The sequence below is a fragment of the Macaca nemestrina genome, chromosome 4 (genome assembly GCF_043159975.1).
Source record: "Macaca nemestrina isolate mMacNem1 chromosome 4, mMacNem.hap1, whole genome shotgun sequence".
Lineage (NCBI taxonomy): Eukaryota > Metazoa > Chordata > Mammalia > Primates > Cercopithecidae > Macaca > Macaca nemestrina.
In genome coordinates, this window is record NC_092128.1 from 40198881 (window position 1) to 40218084 (window position 19204).

A 19204-nucleotide genomic window follows, 5' to 3' on the forward strand; every position below is an offset into this window, starting at 1 on the left:
TCTACTTTCATGTGAAACTTAAGTAAATTTTCTATAGGAAAGATATTGCACTTGGATATGCAAATATAATAATGAGAATAACATCTGATATCTAAACTAAACACTAAGTTCTAATAAGCAAAAGCGAATTCTATACCAGTTACTGAATTCAGTAATTATGTAGGGAGAGAAAGACTAGTAGTACTATGGAAGGTCATTAATTTCTTATTGAATAAAGGCCTCTGGAGACACCAGTTTACCAACCTAACCTTGAAGGCTGGATCTTTTTGTGTGTGTGTGTGTGTGTGTGTGTGTGTGTGTTTGTGTGTGTGCACATACACATGTGTGATGCTTTCTATGAGTAATTTCTTCTGTAAGTCAGCCACAAGTACCATGTTCTACATATAGAGAGACCAGTTAAAGCCCTCCAATTAGTAAAGACTTATATTCTTCAAAACAAAACTGAAAAGTATTATTTTTTGTTTTTGTTTTTCATTTCACAGCTTTTAGTCTGGACTCAAACTGCATCAGTGAAAACAGGGTCCCTCGTGAGTGGCAGGCTGGCAGCTCTGAATGAAACATTGACAAAGGTAGCCAACTGTCAGGATAATAAATACATACTATGAGCATCTACTTAGTCTCTTGATAATATTTTCCATTTTGTAAAATCAACTATTTATAGAGAAATAGCTCATTTGAACAAAAAGGGATAAATACAAGAACCATATTTCTCACCATACTGACGCTGCTGTCTCCAACAACGTAACCAGATATTATAAAGCACATACCAATAATAGCTTAAATATTCATGTAAGATACACTTTTGATCTAAGATCTTGAGAGGAACAGCTATAAGAATTGAAGTCAGATACAGATTATGACAGAGTTTAAATACTAGCTGAGAAATCATATGGTTAGTCAAGGAAGAGTCTGGTATGAAATATCAATTTCCAAATTCTGATATTTTCTATAGCTTTATTTGTACTAAGTTTGATTTTTATTGTTTACGTTCATGTTAGTTGTCCAAAAACGTTCTCTGATAATTTTAAGTGTCAGTGTCTGCCAAAAATCTTACCAAAATTGTTCATTTTTCTTTAATGACTCGAAGTGGCAAAGCTAACAGTCTTAGCATTTCAGAACTCTGATGCTGTTGTTTATCTTTTAGACACTAGATACAGTTGGCCTTTTGATCATTTCACACATTCCTCAACTTTGAATCTAAAAACCCTTGACTTTCTTTACTGTTTGCCATTTACTTTTTGCTGTTATTCAGATCCCTCATTCTTCTGACATGTGGTTCTCCTTGGATATGACTCAAAGTATGTCAACATACGTACAATGTCTTAATTTCAATCTTAAGTAAGCTCTTTTCCTGAAATCTAACCTCCTCTAATGCCAACCCTAACTTCTAATTTGGCACTGAAAGAGTCAGGTAAGAGTGAAAATGATCAAACATGAAGATCTTGGTATGTACTGATGATTATTCTAGCAGCTTCACATATGCCATCTTATTAATTCTTAAATGGCAACTTCAATGTAACACTGTTCATGTGTTTTTACACATAAAGTCAGTCTCACTGTAGCTAAATAATATCAAATGAGTATAGAAAAGTTTTCTCAAAGGAGCAAAAACTCCATTTCATTGTTAGTCCACTTCTGGGAACTTTATATAAAATATGAAAGGTGAATACAGACTAACTGAAACAATAGTGCTTACTTTTTAAATACTAAAATGTAAATCAATGTAATTTAATGAAACAGGTATTTTAATCATCACAGACTAATACGTGAAATCTTATTTTTCATACCTGATATTCCATATTTATGGAGTTAATATGTGAAATTATCCTAGAAAGTTATCAAAGGTAATCACTGAAGACTAGGACTATAACATCCCAAGAGATAAGCAGAGAATGTCATTCCACTTTTCTCATGTTGAAAATTAATATAAAATTCCATACAACTTGCATGTACATGTCATTGATTTACCAGCTTTTGACTAGTATTAATTGCAATGTAGAAACAAAGTATTATTGTATTACTATAATAATTTATTATGAATATGGCATTCAAATGCAAGATTTAGGTACAGAATTTTCATGAATAATGATCATTTTCATTCCTGAATGAGTATACATATTCATTTGGTGGTGTGTGTGAGTGTAAGAGCCAGCGTATACTGACATGTAAATGATGATTACTAAGTTCAGAATTTAAAAAGTATTGTTAAATACAACTATCATTAAAAGTTAAATTATACAAATATACGTAAATTTTACTAACTTTAAAAATAATTGATATTAAAAGATCATTTCCTGATTATTTTAACAGTCATAAATTACATATATGCTTGAGAATTACAGATGTTGCATCTGTATGGCAGAAATACTACATAATGGTGTACTTCTGTACTTCTTTGTCTTACTTTGATCAGTGATATTACATTTATAACTTGAAATTGGCCAAGGGAGGAATATGTCAACCACGAAAGTCAGCATACACTATGGATTGAGGCTACTTTTCCTTGAGACTCAATTGTACACCATTGTATATAGTTATATGATTATTTTCATTGATTCCCAATGACCATCATGTCAGTAACATCAACATAACTGATACACAAGTCAGGCAGATGGAGATAAAGAAATGACCTTTATTAATGATAAAGCTATTTGCAGAAGCTGCTTTAGAGTCTGCAGCCAATTGTGCTTTCTAGTTTTTTAATACATAATTAGGTAGATTTACTCCTTCTTTCCAACCCAGCTGACATCTGCAAGCTACCCTTAAGCAATCGGTTCTGAGTGCAGCCACTCTTTGGGCAGACAATTCTAAGGATCTGGAACAGAGAGAAGAAAGGCTGAGCCAAATATGCTCTGTAACTTCTCTCCAAGTCAGGGTATCAATTAGTTTATGTCTGACTGCTTGACACTGAAAAAAGCCAAAATAACAACGAGTAAATAAGATAGAGCCCATGTCATGACAGTTTGGATGTATGCATTCTATGAGTGCTAGACTCGGTTTAACTTGCTGTTCTGCCATCCTGAAAAAGTCACTTCCTGGTCCAAGGTGACTGCAGGAGCACCATTTCATATGCATTCAGCCAGCAGGAAAGATAAATGAAAGAACTCATCTTTCCTTTTAATGGGACTTCTTTAAACACCATACAACATTTTTCCTTCTCATCAGTGAAAACTTAGTCACATGGCCACAACTAGCTGCAATGAAAACTAGTCAACAGAGTCTTTAGTTAGACACATGGAAGCTCAGAATAAATTTTATATTTGATACTAAAAATAAGAAAGGGAATATTGTATGGAGAATCTTTGCCATACTCACCAATTACATGATTAATTGAATGGGAAAAGAGGCCAGATATGTCAATGTAGCTGAATACTAACCTAGAAATATAGGGCATGGTAAATGTGTTCTAATACAACATCTGCATTTTCCACAACTTGAATCTATTACAATGAAGATGGAAAACTCACTCATAAGAGTGCATGTAAAATGCAAAGCAACTGCAAGTGACTCTACAAAAACAAAGGACTATATACATGAACTAAAGAATTCTGCACACCTATAATCCCAGCACTTTGGTAGGCCAAGGCAGAAGGGTCACAAGGTCAGGAGTTCAAGACCAGCTTGACCAACATGTTGAAACCCTGTCTCTACTAAAAATACAAAAACAAACAAAAAAATTAGCTGGCATGGTGTCACACACCTGTAATCCCAGCTACTCAGGAGGCTGAAGCAGGAGAATCACTTGAACCCAGGAGGCAGAGGTTGCAGTGAGCAGGGATTGAGCCACTGCACTCTAGCCTGGGCAACAAAAGAAGGATTCTGATAACTTGGTTTGTAACATAGTGGGGAGAAATTACATATTCCTATAAAGTACACCATATATATAATTTAAAAATTAATATTTTTAATATGTAATCATGACTCTAATTGTCACAAGTTTGGAAGAAAAATGTATATTACAGGAGGGTTAAAATATGGTTTATTATAAAGAAAAACATATTTGATTATACCACATTATCAATTATCTGCAAAATTTGATTAAAAGAACATGATAAATCTCCAAGAGTGAGCCATAATAAGCGGATAAAAATAACTGAAAAACAAATGACTTTGAATTAAAACTGATTTCCTGAGGAAGTTTAGGGTGTTTAAAGTGTATCTTCCCAACTAGCTCTTTCATTATATTATACATTTGTATATCACACAGTTTCTTTATAGAGAATATAAGTCTATTTTCATTTTAATACTTGTCTAAATTTTGGTACATTCTGAAATACTGATGTTTGGATTAATGAGATTTTACTCTAAATTCTAATTTTTACAAAGACACAGAAAGTTTCACAATCAGTAAAATACTTTTCCATCCTTGATGAAATGCCTGAAATAAGTACTGTGTTATTATAAAGTAATTCCAACTAGAAGAGAATATTGAATGTGTCTTAATATTCCTTGGTAATGAGACTTTGCAGTACTTTTGTAAGCATCATTGCAGAGACACTTAACATTATGTGATTAAGTTAGCATGTTTAAAACATTTATGTTTACGCAACTGGCAATAAATCAGCATGTTTGTTGATGCTGCTGAGGAAGAGTAATCTTCATCTACAGAACAGAAGTTTAACATTTGCCTAATGTCATGCCCTTGCTCTAGGATTTTTGTGTTCAACTCCAACATATGAATCATTTTTAATCGGAGAAAATAAGCATGATAATCAAATGCAAAGCAGCATACGCTGATACTGAATGGTTGTTCTAATGAGAACTTAACTTCTGCTTGTGTCAGACAATTTAGCTTTCAAAAATATGACTATTAAGCCAAGGAAAAGTCTAAGCAAATCTCTTAGGAAGTTAGAAAAATTTCCTAAGGAAGTTAGAAAAAGTCCTCTATAACCTTTGTACATTTCACCATCATTAGAGAGGTCACAGTCCTCTGGTGCCACAAGTACAGCCACAGCATATGCCTCATCAATTTTCAATCTGTGTATATACCTTCAATTAGTATCTAGGATCATGTTAAAAACACTAACAAAAATTCATTTCATCTAGCTTGGTTCATTTGTTGAGCCTGCAAGTTAAATAAGTTTAATTAAACATAGTGGTGAATTTTAAATGATTTTTGCATCCATTCTTCTATCCTCCAGATATTGTTCAAAAGACTTGAATGTTAACAGTCTCTAGGCTCATTTTCAATTATAGAAACCGTACATAGGGTGACTCAGCTCATGCAAGGGGGCGGGGGGGAAAGAAACTAGGCAAATGATGTAATATGAGAAGTGATTATTATTTTTTTTTTCTTTTGAGCAGGAGAACAGATAAGCTTTGGAGGGTTGCTAACTGAAGTTTCCTTAGTTTTCAGAACCTAAAAAGTAATACATCAATTCATGTATGGTTATGGAAAAAAGACTGATGGGTTTTAAAATATTGTAAAATGTCTATGACTTACTTTTACTCAAGTAGATTTAGACTGGTAATGAAAAATGGTACAGTCAGATCTCAAAGAAAAGAATATGACATGAAATTGGGAATCATTTTTGAATTTTACTGAATTAGTCAGATCAACCACTTTCTTACTTCTCATTTAGAATAAGTAGGATCCTCAGACACTAAATTTAGACAAAATTCCTGAGTGTTTGGTGTGGACATTGAGATGATACTAAATTGATACCATAGTTGCAGAGTTGAATATGAAAGATAGAGAAAGCATAATATGAAAAGTCAGGTACAGACTTCTGGCTTCCACTTAAGTTATAGAAAGCAGAAAATATTGCTCCGAATATAAAAAAGAAAAACCTCGGTAATATATAAAATCATAACTTTTTGGAGTCTTTCTGAGAGCTGAGATTGCAGGTCAACCAATTAGCTTAAAATCTAAGGAAACACAAGCTCCTCCAAGAAGAGACAGCACATTAACATAGACTCATATAGAGTAAAGAATGGGAGGAAGACTAGGCCGCCACGCCAGAAGTTAAGAATTCATCTATTTTTTTTAACAAATTGCTAAAAGTCAAGTGTGAATTAGTGTGGTAGCACGGAAACACTTGTATCTGAATACGAAAGTGTAATTATTAACCCAATCACGGGCTCTTCTCCACGAAATACCATTGAGTACTTAGGAAAAAGAATATGGGCAGGTGGGTAATGGACAAAGTCTCTATCAGTGATGCTGGATTGTGGGAAAGGGAGTGGTCACTACTCAAGAAAGGAATAAAGCCCTGCTGAAAGTCCTTCCTAGATTACTACTTCCACAGAATAAAACCATTAATCTGCTATGGAAAGGAAAACAAATCTGCTATATCCCAAGACAGGTGGTAAGACCCACTGTGGCCAGGAGAAGAGGAAGTGGCATGCCATATCCTGATGAAACAGGGTCATGGAACCACCCTTGTCCAGACCACAGAAGAACACTTCCCATTAGGGGAAACTGTGAAAGCCCTACTCCAAAGAACTAGAAACCCAGAGACTGCCTATGTCCGCCTCTGGATCACAGCAAAGAACATTCTCATTCTAACAAAGGCTACCAAGTGTTAACAATCTTCTACTGGGGGGAGAACAAAAGCATGGAGACAGACTCTGAGAAAATAGTGAGAAAAGTCCTAAAGCTGAGGGCAGAAAAGCATGAAAAACTCTTCAACAATCCAGCCCTCACTTTATGCACTAGTTAAAACTTCGTAAATTATAAAGACAGTGGTATGCCAAGGTAATCTAAGTAATAGCAACACCCAAATTTAGGTCAACTTCTGGCTACATAAATTCAATTCCCTGATAAAGTCATAGGAGACAAGAAGTCACGCCCATACTCAAGCAACTAAAAGACTACCTCGGTCTCTACATTCCAATATGCAATGTCCAAGTTTTAACAAAACCCTGTTAGACATGCAGGAAAGCAAGAAAAAAAAAGACCCGTCAACAAGGGACAAAGTACTTAACAGATTCAGATTTAGATATGGTCCAATTGTTGGAACTACTAAAGAATTTAGAAAAAATATAATTACCATATTTAAGACATTGAAATAGGTACAATGTGTATGAACAGATAAAAATACAGATGGGAAATTGAAACTATAAGAAAAAAATAAAGTTAAAATGCTAGAAAAAAATTCCACATTAATAGATATGAACAATGTCTTTAAAGGATTCACTGTGTTACTTAAACAGACAACATGAAAATTAGTAAACCTAAGGATAGGTCAGTAGAAATTATCCAAACTAAAACACAAACTGAAAAATAATAGATAAAATACATCTTAAAATCCAAAAACAATAGCATTGAAGAGTTGTTGGAGACAATATCAAATAGTTTAGCATATGTATAATTGTTCTCCGTGAGAGAAGAGAGAGAAAATAGGTCATAAGAACTATTAAATGAGATAATGGCTTGGAATTTTTCAAAAATAATACAATATATTAATCTATGGAACTAAGAATATCAGAGATCCTAATCAGGATAGATAACACCACCCTCCCACACCAAATTTAAAAGCCCTAGATGCACGATATATAATTTCCAAACACAAAAGATAAAGATAAAATATTGAAGTCAACCAGAGATAAAGGCACACAATATACAGAAGAACTGTGATTAAAATTTTATCAGATGTCATATTAAAAATATACGTCAGATGACAATGAAGTGACATCATTACTTTAAAAATCTACCCACTTAGAATTCTCTATTCTGTGAAAATATTAAAAAACGAAGGAGTCATAATATCAATTTCAGACAAACAAAACTTTCTAGTATAGATAGTTACTAGCAGTATTGCTATTCAGGAAATAAAATTCAGGCATAGGATTATTATTAACAACATCTACATAAAGAAATGAAGATCTTCACAAACACTTAAAACCAATGTAAACATGTTAGACTTGTTTTTTTATCACTTTTTTTCACCAAGCAATTATTTTCTGACTATAGAAAAATTAGGAGGAAAAATGTGAGTATATATCATTCCAAATTAAAATATTTTACAAAAAGTTACAAAAAAAATTGGGGAAAAAGTATTTGCTTACTGATGTAGGATTCTTATACTACATATAAAGTATAATTTTGTTTGAGGAGAGCCAAAAATTAGTCAATATTACTTAATATGTTAAACATAACCATTAAAATATAAAAAAGAAATATAGTGACCATAATAGAGTGTAAATGTAAATATATAAAAAAATCAAAACCAGGTGGAATAAAAGGAAAATGTATTAGAGAAATTATAGAACAAATAGATTTGAATCCAACAATGACTGCATTGAATGTAATTGATCTAAATACAAAATTTCAAATTTTTATGAAATACCGAGACTCAACTATATACTCGATAGAAGAAATTACTTTAAATTTAAAGAAAACAAGTAAAAAATTAAAAATGAAGTGACTATATGAATACAAGGCAAAATAGATTTCAGAATTTAAAAAACACCAGAAATAAAGAGAAACATCGCATCATGATAAAGAAATATTATACCATGAACATGTAACAATTGTGAAGTGTATGGATCTAAATAGAGCTTTAAATTCATACACACACACACAAACTTGGCAGAACTCAAAGGAGACATTAAAAATGCAATTATCATTGGAGCTGCAACTCTTCTACCATGGTAATAGGAAATGTAGGTATAAAATCAGCAACGATTTAAAGGCCTGAATAATACAACCAAAAACAGACTTAATAGATAATTAATAACCCTGTGCACAATAACAAGTAAAATAGATATTTTCTCAATAGCACATGCAACATAAACACAAACAGACAATATTCTGGGTGATCAAAAAAAATTCCCCAAAATAATACAAGACATACTATCCAACCATAGCAGAATTAAATTAGAAATCAAAAGCAGAAATATAGCTAGAATATTAACAAACATTTTGAAATTAAACACTTCCAGATAACTTATGATTCACAAAAGCATCAAAACAAAAAATAGAAAACATTTAAATTGAATGAAAATTAAGCATAACTTATTCAAATATGTGGGATGCAATTAACATAGTGCTTAAAGGAAACAACATCAAATATTTATGTTGTGCATATATTAGTAAATAAGAAAGGCCTCAAATCAGTTTCTAGGGTTTTAGCTTAGAAAACTTTCAAAACAATAACAAATCTAATCCAAAGTGAACAGTAGGAAGAAAAAAAATGAATAACTCTATGCATATGAAAGAAATCTAAAGAATAGAGAAAATCAATATAATCAAGATCTGATCCTTTGAAAAAGAAGAAAAGTGATAAAACATCACAATAAAAAAAGACAAGGCAAAAGTCACCAATGTCAAGAAATAAAGATTTTACATTCACTGAAAACTCTACAATCATTTAAAGTATAATATAGACATTTATAGCAAAATAAATAGCAAATAAATACAATCACAAAAATGTATGCTTCAAATTTTGACAATTTTGATGAGATGGACAAATTCCTCAAAAGAATCAATCCACTAAACTTACTTATGGATCAACTGAACAGTACCATATCTCTTTAATTTTGTAGTTTGAAAACTTCCAAATAATTTTCCAGATCATTTCTTCACAGTGGTACTTAAAATTTACCCAGGTCAATTCAATGTACATTCAGATTTTAAAATTCCAGCCCTTGGCTCTACATCAAGAGGTGGTGGGAGTTATTGGTGAGCCATGAGATGATTGTGATGATTAATTAAAAATTCTGGAGCATCTGGGCTGTTTCATTAATCTCAAACAATGAAGAGTCAAGGCATTTGTTTAGGGTAGAAATTGCAGGCTGAATTAACAAGTGAGGAAAACCCAGGATATTCCTCTGGATCAATGATTCTCAGCCAAAATTCAAATGAATAAGAAACACTGGGGGTGAGACCCAGGCATCAGTAATTTTTAAACTTTCCAGGTGTTATCAATAAAAGCCAATTTTGAGAACCATGAAGCTGACAGGTGGAGATTCTTAATGAGATTAGTGTTAAATCTTTATAAACATAGATGAGTAAAGTGTCTTAAAGGGCAGCATTTTGTATCAGAAAGCTGTCTTTACCTCAGTTAGGAAAGAAATCAACTTGTCTAAATGCTTTGCACATATTAAGAAGGGAAGCCTTTCTGTCTATCTAAATATCCAGTCTGATTACCTTTGTAGCATCCTAGAAATCTCTTCATATGATTCTTGCCATGGATAAATACTCTATACATATTGTAGAAGAGGCAAAATTTTACCTCTACCTTCTGGGTGTTTTTAACTAGGACTGACAAATTGACAGGAAACATAACAGAAGAAAAACATACACATTTATTTAATATTAGTTTTACGTGACATGAAAGTCCACGTAAGAAAATGCAGACTCGAAAGAGTTTAATGCTTAGATATTGTATTGGACTAAGAGTAGTAAGTTGTGAAAAAGTAACTAGTTTAAGTGGTAAGGCTAGAAGATAAGTTACTTTCTTTGTAGTATAGGGAGAACAACTTTCATATGGGAGTTATACCTCATGCTTTAAAGAACTAGTAAGAAGGTCAAAGTTATCTTATACCTGTTATTTTTCAATTGCTTTTAACACAAAATAGTCAATATACCAGAGTTACATATTTGTGGGTATTTGGGACATATGTGAAGGATATTCTTAGCTCCTTCAACATCAGGGATTCCATATCAGATACAATCAATTAAAAAAAAAAAAAAGATAGCAATGCCATTGTATGAACAGACAAAACAGATGATCTTGAAGGTAAAAAAGTAATGCAGAGAAAAAACAAAAGAACATACAAATATTCTAATCTGCATTTTCAGAAGTTTGTATTGAACATAAAACCATAAACAAGTAATTCCAGTAATTGGAAATGAGCAAGATCCACAGATTGTAAACTACATTATTACAGAGAGAAATGGAAGACTAAATAAATGGAGATATATACTATGCCTATAAGTCAGAGAACTCTATAATATGTAAATTTAAATTCACCTCCAATTTGCTTAACAGGTTGAATGTTATCCCAGTATAAATCCCAATAGACACTTTTGTAGAAATTGATAAAACGATTCTAAACTTTTAATGAAATGCAAAGGACCTAGAGTTGACAGAGTAACTGTGACAGAGAAAGTTATTGGATAGCACTGATTTCAAGATGTACTAAGAAGCTACAATAATCAGCCCAGTGTCATGTTGATATAAAGAAAGACAGATTAATTGAAGAAAATAGCGACACAAATTTGAGTAAGATTCAGTGCATAACAAGTATTTATTTTATTGTATTAGAGACAGTGTCTCACTCTGTCACCCAGGCTAGAGTGCATTAGTGTGATCCTAGCTCATTGTAACCTCTAACTCCAGGGCTCAAGTGATTCTCCCATCAGCCTCCGATAGAAATTTTGAAATGATACTTACCAAAGAAGATATATTAATGCCAAATACATAAAAACTATGCTCAAGAAGGGGCCAAAGAGACTTGTGGGGATAATGGGTAGGTTCATTCTCCTGATTACCGCAGTGGTTTCTTGGTTGTATATATATGTCAAACTTACCTAATTGTAAAAATGCTACTTTGTAGGGACTAATTTTGTAGAGAAATAAATAGATGGGGTGTTTAAGTAACTTTTTTTTATTATCTTGAACTGTAAAAGAAGTGATCATTTGATGTTGGTTATTGTGTCTAATACCTGACATCTAAGATTGTTCATGTAAATTATCTTAATTTTATTTAATTATATTTAATAAGAGAAACAGAATTTGGAGAAAATAAGCTACTGGAAGAAATAAATGCGTGAAAGATTCATTTGGTGCATGAGAATGTCCTCGATAATATCCTCAAAGAATGAAGTGTAAATCAGAAAATGTCTGAAAAGTATGATCATGCTAAACTCTTGTCAGTTACACACAGATGCTCCTCCCTAGTAGATATTCTACAGGAGCGTATCTAGAAATATAAAGAAGTTTTGGTTGAGGATGTTATATAATTTGCATCAAGAAAATAGAGCCAGTACAATTTGTGTCAATTATAACCTTGTAAGAAAATGAGTAAAATGTAGACAATTTATGACTAAACTTTTAACCAGCCAACTCTTCTCTGTACACCCTCATAAAAATGGCATTAACAACATGATATAAAAACAAAGGAAAACCCCTACACAGTACATAAATTGGACACATCTTCTTAAGAAATTTTCTACAGCTTATAACAGCAAATATTTAAATTTTTTAATAACTAAAAGCATCTCAGAAAGTTTCTCATTCTACTCATGAAATGAGGTTAAAAATAGAAAGAATGTTATTCTTTATTTTTTCTCTCCTCCTGAAAATCTTCAAATACTATAAACTCAGAATCTAGCCTTTTTGGTAAATTTCTTTATTTCTATAACTAACTTTTAGAATAAAAACTACTCTGTTCTGACGGGTGCTTTGTGAATTTGTTAAATTTGGAATAGAGCATCTTTACTGTTTCATTCAAACTCTCAAAATAATTGTACTTTCTACTTAAGAAATCATTCAGATAACTTCTCAGGGCATTTGTTCCTCAGTTAGATAGAAGTTATTGTTATCTAAATCACCAGAGATCTAATTTTAACCTTTGGCAGATGTAATATCCTAAGATTGTGAAGTAAAAGTGACAAGACTAAAATTTGTATGTTCTGTTTCGTTATATCCTGCCTATATTTAATTAAATATTTCTTTGTATTCCATACAAGTCAAATTCTAATGCAGTGAAGGAAATTTTTTCAAAAGTTTTCACATATAGAAGATTTATTTGTCTTTGCTATCCGTGATTCACGAAGTCAAATAAACCCAGGCTTATTTATGTTGCAGGCTAAACCTGCAAAAAATAATGTATCTTAAAAAACATTAAAACAGAATTTTTCCTCTCAAAATAGCTTGACACAGTCTGCATGACTACATTACATTGCAGTCTTAAATGCTTACGTTACATCTGAAGTGTAATTTTCAAATTCCTGAGAAAAGGGATTTGAAATATTCAAGATGGCATTATTTTGTCATTAAAAAGCGGATGTCACTTGCGCCCCTTACATATATATGAATAAAAAAGTAAATGTTAACAAAATAGCATCAGCTTTTACCAAAAAAAAAAAAAAGGTTTTTACCAGATGAATGAGCAACCGTTTTTAAATACTTATTTAGAACAATAGTATTTATGTTCCATGTGAACAATTATTATTTCTCTAATGTTAGAAATGATGTTTTATTAATTTTTTAATGTGCAGGTAAATAGCAATGAATAATGTTAGAGCTTTAATGCAGCCAACCTTAATTGTATTACATCTCCAGTAATCATTAAACCACTAACTGATATTAAGAATACATGTATTATACAAAACAACCCTGTAATAATATATGTAATAAGTATTTTACAATACAAATTTAATGCAGAGACAAATCAGAGCTTCCCTATGCTTATAATGTTTCTGAATTCTCTGACAGATTTAGTGAGAATTGGATAAAGACTGAAGAAATATTATATTGAGCCAAATTTTCATTCAATAAATATTGTTGCCATACTCTTTTTAGATACTGAGATATATCAATAACACATGCCCTCATGGATAGTATATTCCAGTGGATATACATTTGGAATACAGTATTAATTAGGGTTGTAAAAAACTGTAGAGAATACAGTTTTAGGAGCATAAGCAGGCATTTGGTTTGAGATTTGTTACACTGATAAAACCTATCAGTCATTAAACTGAAGTTGTTCAGTAAATATTTGTGTCTGGAGATGAAGTTTCAGGCAATGCAAGAAGTATACATTTGAGAGTCACTCTGGTGGATGAATAAAATTTTAAGTGATGAGATCGGATGAAATAAGGGAATGAGTGTGAATAGAAACTATGATCTGAGGATCATGCTCCATGGCACTCCATGATAAGAAATCAGGGAGATATGGCAAAACTAGTAAAAGTGACTGGAAAACCACAGCCAGAGACACTTAAAGCTGACTGTATTAGTCTATTTTCATGCTGCTCATAAAGATATACCAGAGACTGGATCATTTATGAAGAAAAAGAGGTTTAATGGACTCACAGTTCCACGCGGCTGGGGAGGCCTCACGATCATGGTTGAAGGCAAGAAGCACATCTTACATGGCAGCAGGCGAGAGAAAATAAGAGCCAAGAGAAAAGGGAAATCCATTATAATACCTTCAGATCTCATGAGACTTATTGACTACCAGGAGAACAGTATCAGGGAAACCGCCCCTATGATTCAATTATCTCCCACCAGGTCCCTCCCACAACAGGTGGAAATTATGAGAGCGATAATTCAAGATGAGATTCAGGTGGGGACACAGCTGAACCATATCACTGACTATTCCCAAACAGTTTCCCCACTAAATTGTCTTCACATCTTTACGAAAAATCAGTTATCACATAAGTATGGGTCTTCCTACAGGTGGAACTATTTCCAGACCCTCTATTGTTTCATTTGTCAATTTTTCCATCTTGTTGGGAACCATACTTTGATTACTACAGCTTTTAATGATAATTGGTTTCAGATCTTACAGCTTCACTCTTTTTAAAAGTTGTATTAGCTATTCCAGAATATTTGCATTTCCATATGAATAGAATCAGCTTGCCAATTTCTACTAAAAACGAAATTTTTATTGGAATTAATTTAAATCTGTAGACCAATTTGGAGAAAATTAACATCTTAATATTAAATCTTCCAGTTAATGAATATAGTGTATCTCTTTATTTAGATATTCTTTATTCTCAGCAATACTTAGTAAGTTTTACCATGTAGGTGTTGCACATCATGTATAAGATATACCACAAAGTACTGACTATTTTATGCTATTGTGATTTTTAAAATTTAAGTTCAATATCTAATTTTTATTGTTTACACACAATACTTTTAATTATCCTGTGCTATACAAACTTGATAAACTTGCTACAAGATTTCTAGTAGAGTCCATGAAATTGCCTGCGTAGATAAATATGCCATCTGCAAGTAGTAAGAATTTTACTTTTTTCCTTTTAATATCGAGGGCTTTTGTTTATATTTTTAAAGAACCAGAAATTGTCTCTATTGAATTTCTCTACTGATATTTTTCTTTCCTATGTTATTGGTTTTTCCTGTTATCTTTATTATTTTATTCTCTCCTTTTGAATTTTATTTGCTCTTCATTTTCTATTTCCACAATAGAGTAGTTGAAGTATTTAGTGTGATAAATTTCCCTCTAAGTACTGCTTTTGATATATCTCACATATTATAACATTGTATTTTTTTATTTGCTTATTTAAAAATTCTTTCTTCTTCCTCCCTCTCTAAATTCTTTAACTTTGGGGTTATTTAGAAGTATATTACCTAGTTTTTGGCTGGGCACAGTGCTCGCGCCTATAATCCCAGCACTTTGGTCGGCTGAGTTGGGCGGATCACTTGAGGTCAGGAGTTCGAGGTCAGCCTGGTCAATATAGTGAAACCCCTGTCTCTACTAAAAACACAAAAATTAGCCAGGTGTGGTGGCAGACGCCTGTAATGCCAGCTACTCAGGAGGCTGAGGCAGGAGAATCACTTGAACCCAGGAGGCAGAGGCTGCAGTGAGCTGAGATAGTGCCACTGTACTCCAGCTTGGGTGACAGAGCAAAACTCTGTCTCAAAAAAGAAAAAAGAAAAAAAAGGTAGTATCTTATTTAGTTTTAAAGTATTTTGAGATTTACCAGATATTTCCCAGTATTCACAAAGCAAAAACTAATAGATCTCTAAAGACAAATAGGCAAATCCCCCAAAACAGTTGAAAAATTTACCATCCTTTTCTCTCTGATTGAAAGAACAAGTAAACAGAAAGAACAGGATATTTTTAGTATATTTTTCTTATGAATTTTTTGTTTAATTGTATTATAGTGACAGAATATGCCCTGCATAAAATAAATCCCTTAAAATGTATCACAAATTTTATGGCCCAGAATCTTAGCTATCTATAAATGTTTTATATTCACATTTAAATAATATATACCCTGCTTACATTGGGTAGCATATTCTAGAAATTATAATTGTTTGGTAATGTTGTTCAGGTCTTTTACAAATATTAACTTTGTGTCTACTTGTTCTATCAATAATGAAGAGAAAGGTGGTAAAATTTGCAACTACTGTTGGGGGATTTGTCTAATTCCCTTTGTGAGGTTTTGCTTTGCGTATATTGGACCTCTATTAGATGGTTTATAAACGTTTATCATAGTTATGTTCTCTATTCCTTGTAATAATATGTAGTCTGAAATATGCTTTGTATGATATGAGTATAGCCATTCCATCTTTCTTTTTTTTATTTTAACATGGTATATCTTTTCAATACTTTTATTTTCAGCATATTTATTCTTAATTTTTAAATCAGTCTCTTATGAACTTCATGTATTTAGACCTTATTTTTAAAATTATATTGACAATGTCTTTTAATTATAATTTTTAGATTACTTCTATTTAATATGATTATATTGTGTTAAAGTCTACCTTGTTGATATTTTTTCTATATATTTCTTGTTTTTTATCCTTTTTTCTGATACTTTTGAATTAATTAGTTAATTTTATGATATCATTTTAACTCTATTATTGACTTAATAGTTATAAGCTCCTCCCATTTTTCTATTTTAGTGCTTAATTTAGGGCTTATGAAGTATACGTTTAACTTATTAAAATCTACTGTCAAGCAATACTATGCCTATGCATCTATCATATGAGAATCTTACTATAGTTCCCTTTCAATTTTTTCTCTTTCAGTTTTTGCATGATTGCTATCATACATTTTATCTTGGCTTATAAGTTCTCAAATACAATGTACTGTCTTTGCTTTAAACACACATATAACTTAAAAAGATTTGTTTAATAATAAGTAAAGGTATACCTTGTTTTTACTCACATATTTATTGTTTCTGGTTCTCTTCACTCCTTCACTTAAATCCAGAATTCCATCTGATATTTTCCTTTTTCTAAAGGATTTCCTTTAACATTTCCTATAGTACAAATCTGCTAGTGATGAAATTCTATTGAGGACCGTGCCGGGGGTGGTGGAGAATGAACAGACACAAAAAACAAAGACAAACAGAGAACATGGCGGCCGCACCCAGAGCCTCCGCCTCACTTTATTTATACTCCATAAACCCCACGTCAGCAGAAAGAACACAATGCAAAACAAACTTTCTTTACCCAGATGTAACCTTCTGCTTAGTTCCTTGTCTCTATGCTCTTCCTTATTTGTCCGCCTTCTTGGCGCCTACGGGAGTTCATTAAAAGTTCAATTGGAGATACTGTCCTTGAGCCCTATCTATTCTCAGCATACTGTTTTCAAGGGCCCCTGCAAAATTCGTCAGCTTTTATATATCCAAAATGGTCTTCATTTCACCTTCATTTTTGACATATACTTTTGCTGAGTTGATTATTTTTTCTTTCAATACTTTGAAGATAATTTTTCACTGTTTTCTAGCTGTATCCTTTATAATGAGAAATTAGCTGTCTTTCTTTTGTTTCTTAGTTTTTAATTTTTATCAGTACTTTTATTTTTTGTAGCTGATTTTAAGCAATTTGATTATGATATGCCTTTGATCTCCTCCTCCCCTTCTTCCTCCTCCCACCTCCTCCTCCGCCTCTTCCTCCTCCTCTTGTTCTTCTCCTAGGGTTTATTTAGTTGTTTGGATCTGTAAGTTTATGGTGTTTATTCAATTTGGACAATTTCAGCCATTGTTTCTTTAAATATATTTTCTCTACATTTTTCTTCTCTCCTTTGTGGTCATAAATTACATGTACTTCTGGCTACCTGAGATTGCCCAATGGTTCACTGATGCTGTCAAATTTTTCTGTCTGTTTTCTTCATGAGTTTGACAGTTGATAGTTTCTCTTACTGTCTTCCAGTTCACAAATCTTTTCTTCTGCAGGGTCTAATATGACGTTTTTCTCATCCATTATATTTTTCTTTTAACATATTGTACTTTTTATCTCACAGACTTTGGGTTATTGTGATATTTTACATATTTCTGTTTAACATGATCAATCTTTTTTATCTACACTCTTGAACATACGTAAGACAGAAGTAATCATCTGTGTCATTTATGTGTTTGTTTTCATTGAGTGCATTTTCTCCTCATATGTTCCAACTTTTTAATGCTATAGCTTTTTTTTGGATAGCAGAAATTGCGAATTTCACCACATTGTGTGTGGGATAGTTTCTGTAGTCTCATGCTTTTTTTTTTTTTTTTTTTTTTTTTGAATAGAGTTAAATTACTGGGAAGCAATTTGAACTTATGTTTTGTTCAACAGGAGCAAAGAGACCTTTAGGACTAATTTTGCCACAATACTGATGCAAAAAATAAATAAGTAAAACAAAAATAAATAAAAAACTTCTATGAATGTTATCCAATGTCCCATTAATTATAATGTTCATTTGTTGGTTAGAAACCTGGCCCTGGCCCTGTGTGATTGTAAGCATTATTTTTCCCCCTGCTCTTTTTGAGTAATAGTTCCTTGTCTTGTATACATTTCTCACATATGTGCACTGAGAGTGCTTAGTTGAAAACACAAGAGTGGTCCTCGGCAGATATCCACTTTGGACTACTCTCTCTTTCCTTTTCAGTGCTCTGCCATGTCAACTCTAATTGCGTTGGTCTTCTATGTCTTTTAACTGTTTCCTCAATTGAGGACAGTTGTCTCCATCCCCAATATTCCCTCTACTACCACCTGAAAATTCTCTCGTCAGTAAACTGTGGCAATTTTAGGATTCATTTTATTTGTTTCCCTTCTCTCAGAGATCACTTTTCTGCACTGCTTGATGTCCAAAGTCTGAAAACCATTTGACATATTTGTAATTGTTTCACACTCAGGATAAATCTGATATAAGAAATAAACCCCTCACTCACCTTTCAGTAACTTACCTACAGTTATTTTTTAATTTTTATTTCCAAGGAGTGCTTTTACATGTTTTTGCACTAAATGTGAGCTTTGTCTCTTTCGGGTGATTTTACTTCAATCTTGAGCCTTTTTTTCCCCTTCTTTTCTTTTCTCTATAGTTTTCATTTTACTTCAGACTCTACCTTGCTCTTCACAAGGTGTTAAAGTGAGAAGGAAAAATATTTTGGCTTTAAATGCTGCTTATTTTTGTCTACTGCTAATATTTCTCTTTTAGTTACACTGAATGCATTAGATTTATATAGATTTGTTTATGCTTCCTATTCTGTATAGTTTTGGAGGGTTGGAGGATGTTTTGCGACATTCAGTTTTGTGTGGAACTAATATCTCTGGAAGTCTTTACTATATTT

The 19204-nt window shown here is 32.4% G+C and overlaps 1 long non-coding RNA gene across 1 annotated transcript in view; it reads right to left on the reverse strand.

Annotated features, from left to right (window-relative positions):
- LOC105475435 (uncharacterized) overlaps positions 1 to 17493 on the reverse strand; it is a 248925-nt gene extending 231432 nt beyond the window's left edge. Inside the window, exons 1-2 of the long non-coding RNA XR_011622018.1 lie at positions 16816 to 17493; positions 13989 to 14042 (exon numbers count right to left, since the gene is read on the reverse strand). This is a non-coding gene — a long non-coding RNA (uncharacterized lncRNA). The remainder of the gene's footprint in view (positions 1 to 13988; positions 14043 to 16815) is intronic.
- Between the last annotated feature and the right edge of the window lie 1711 nt (positions 17494 to 19204).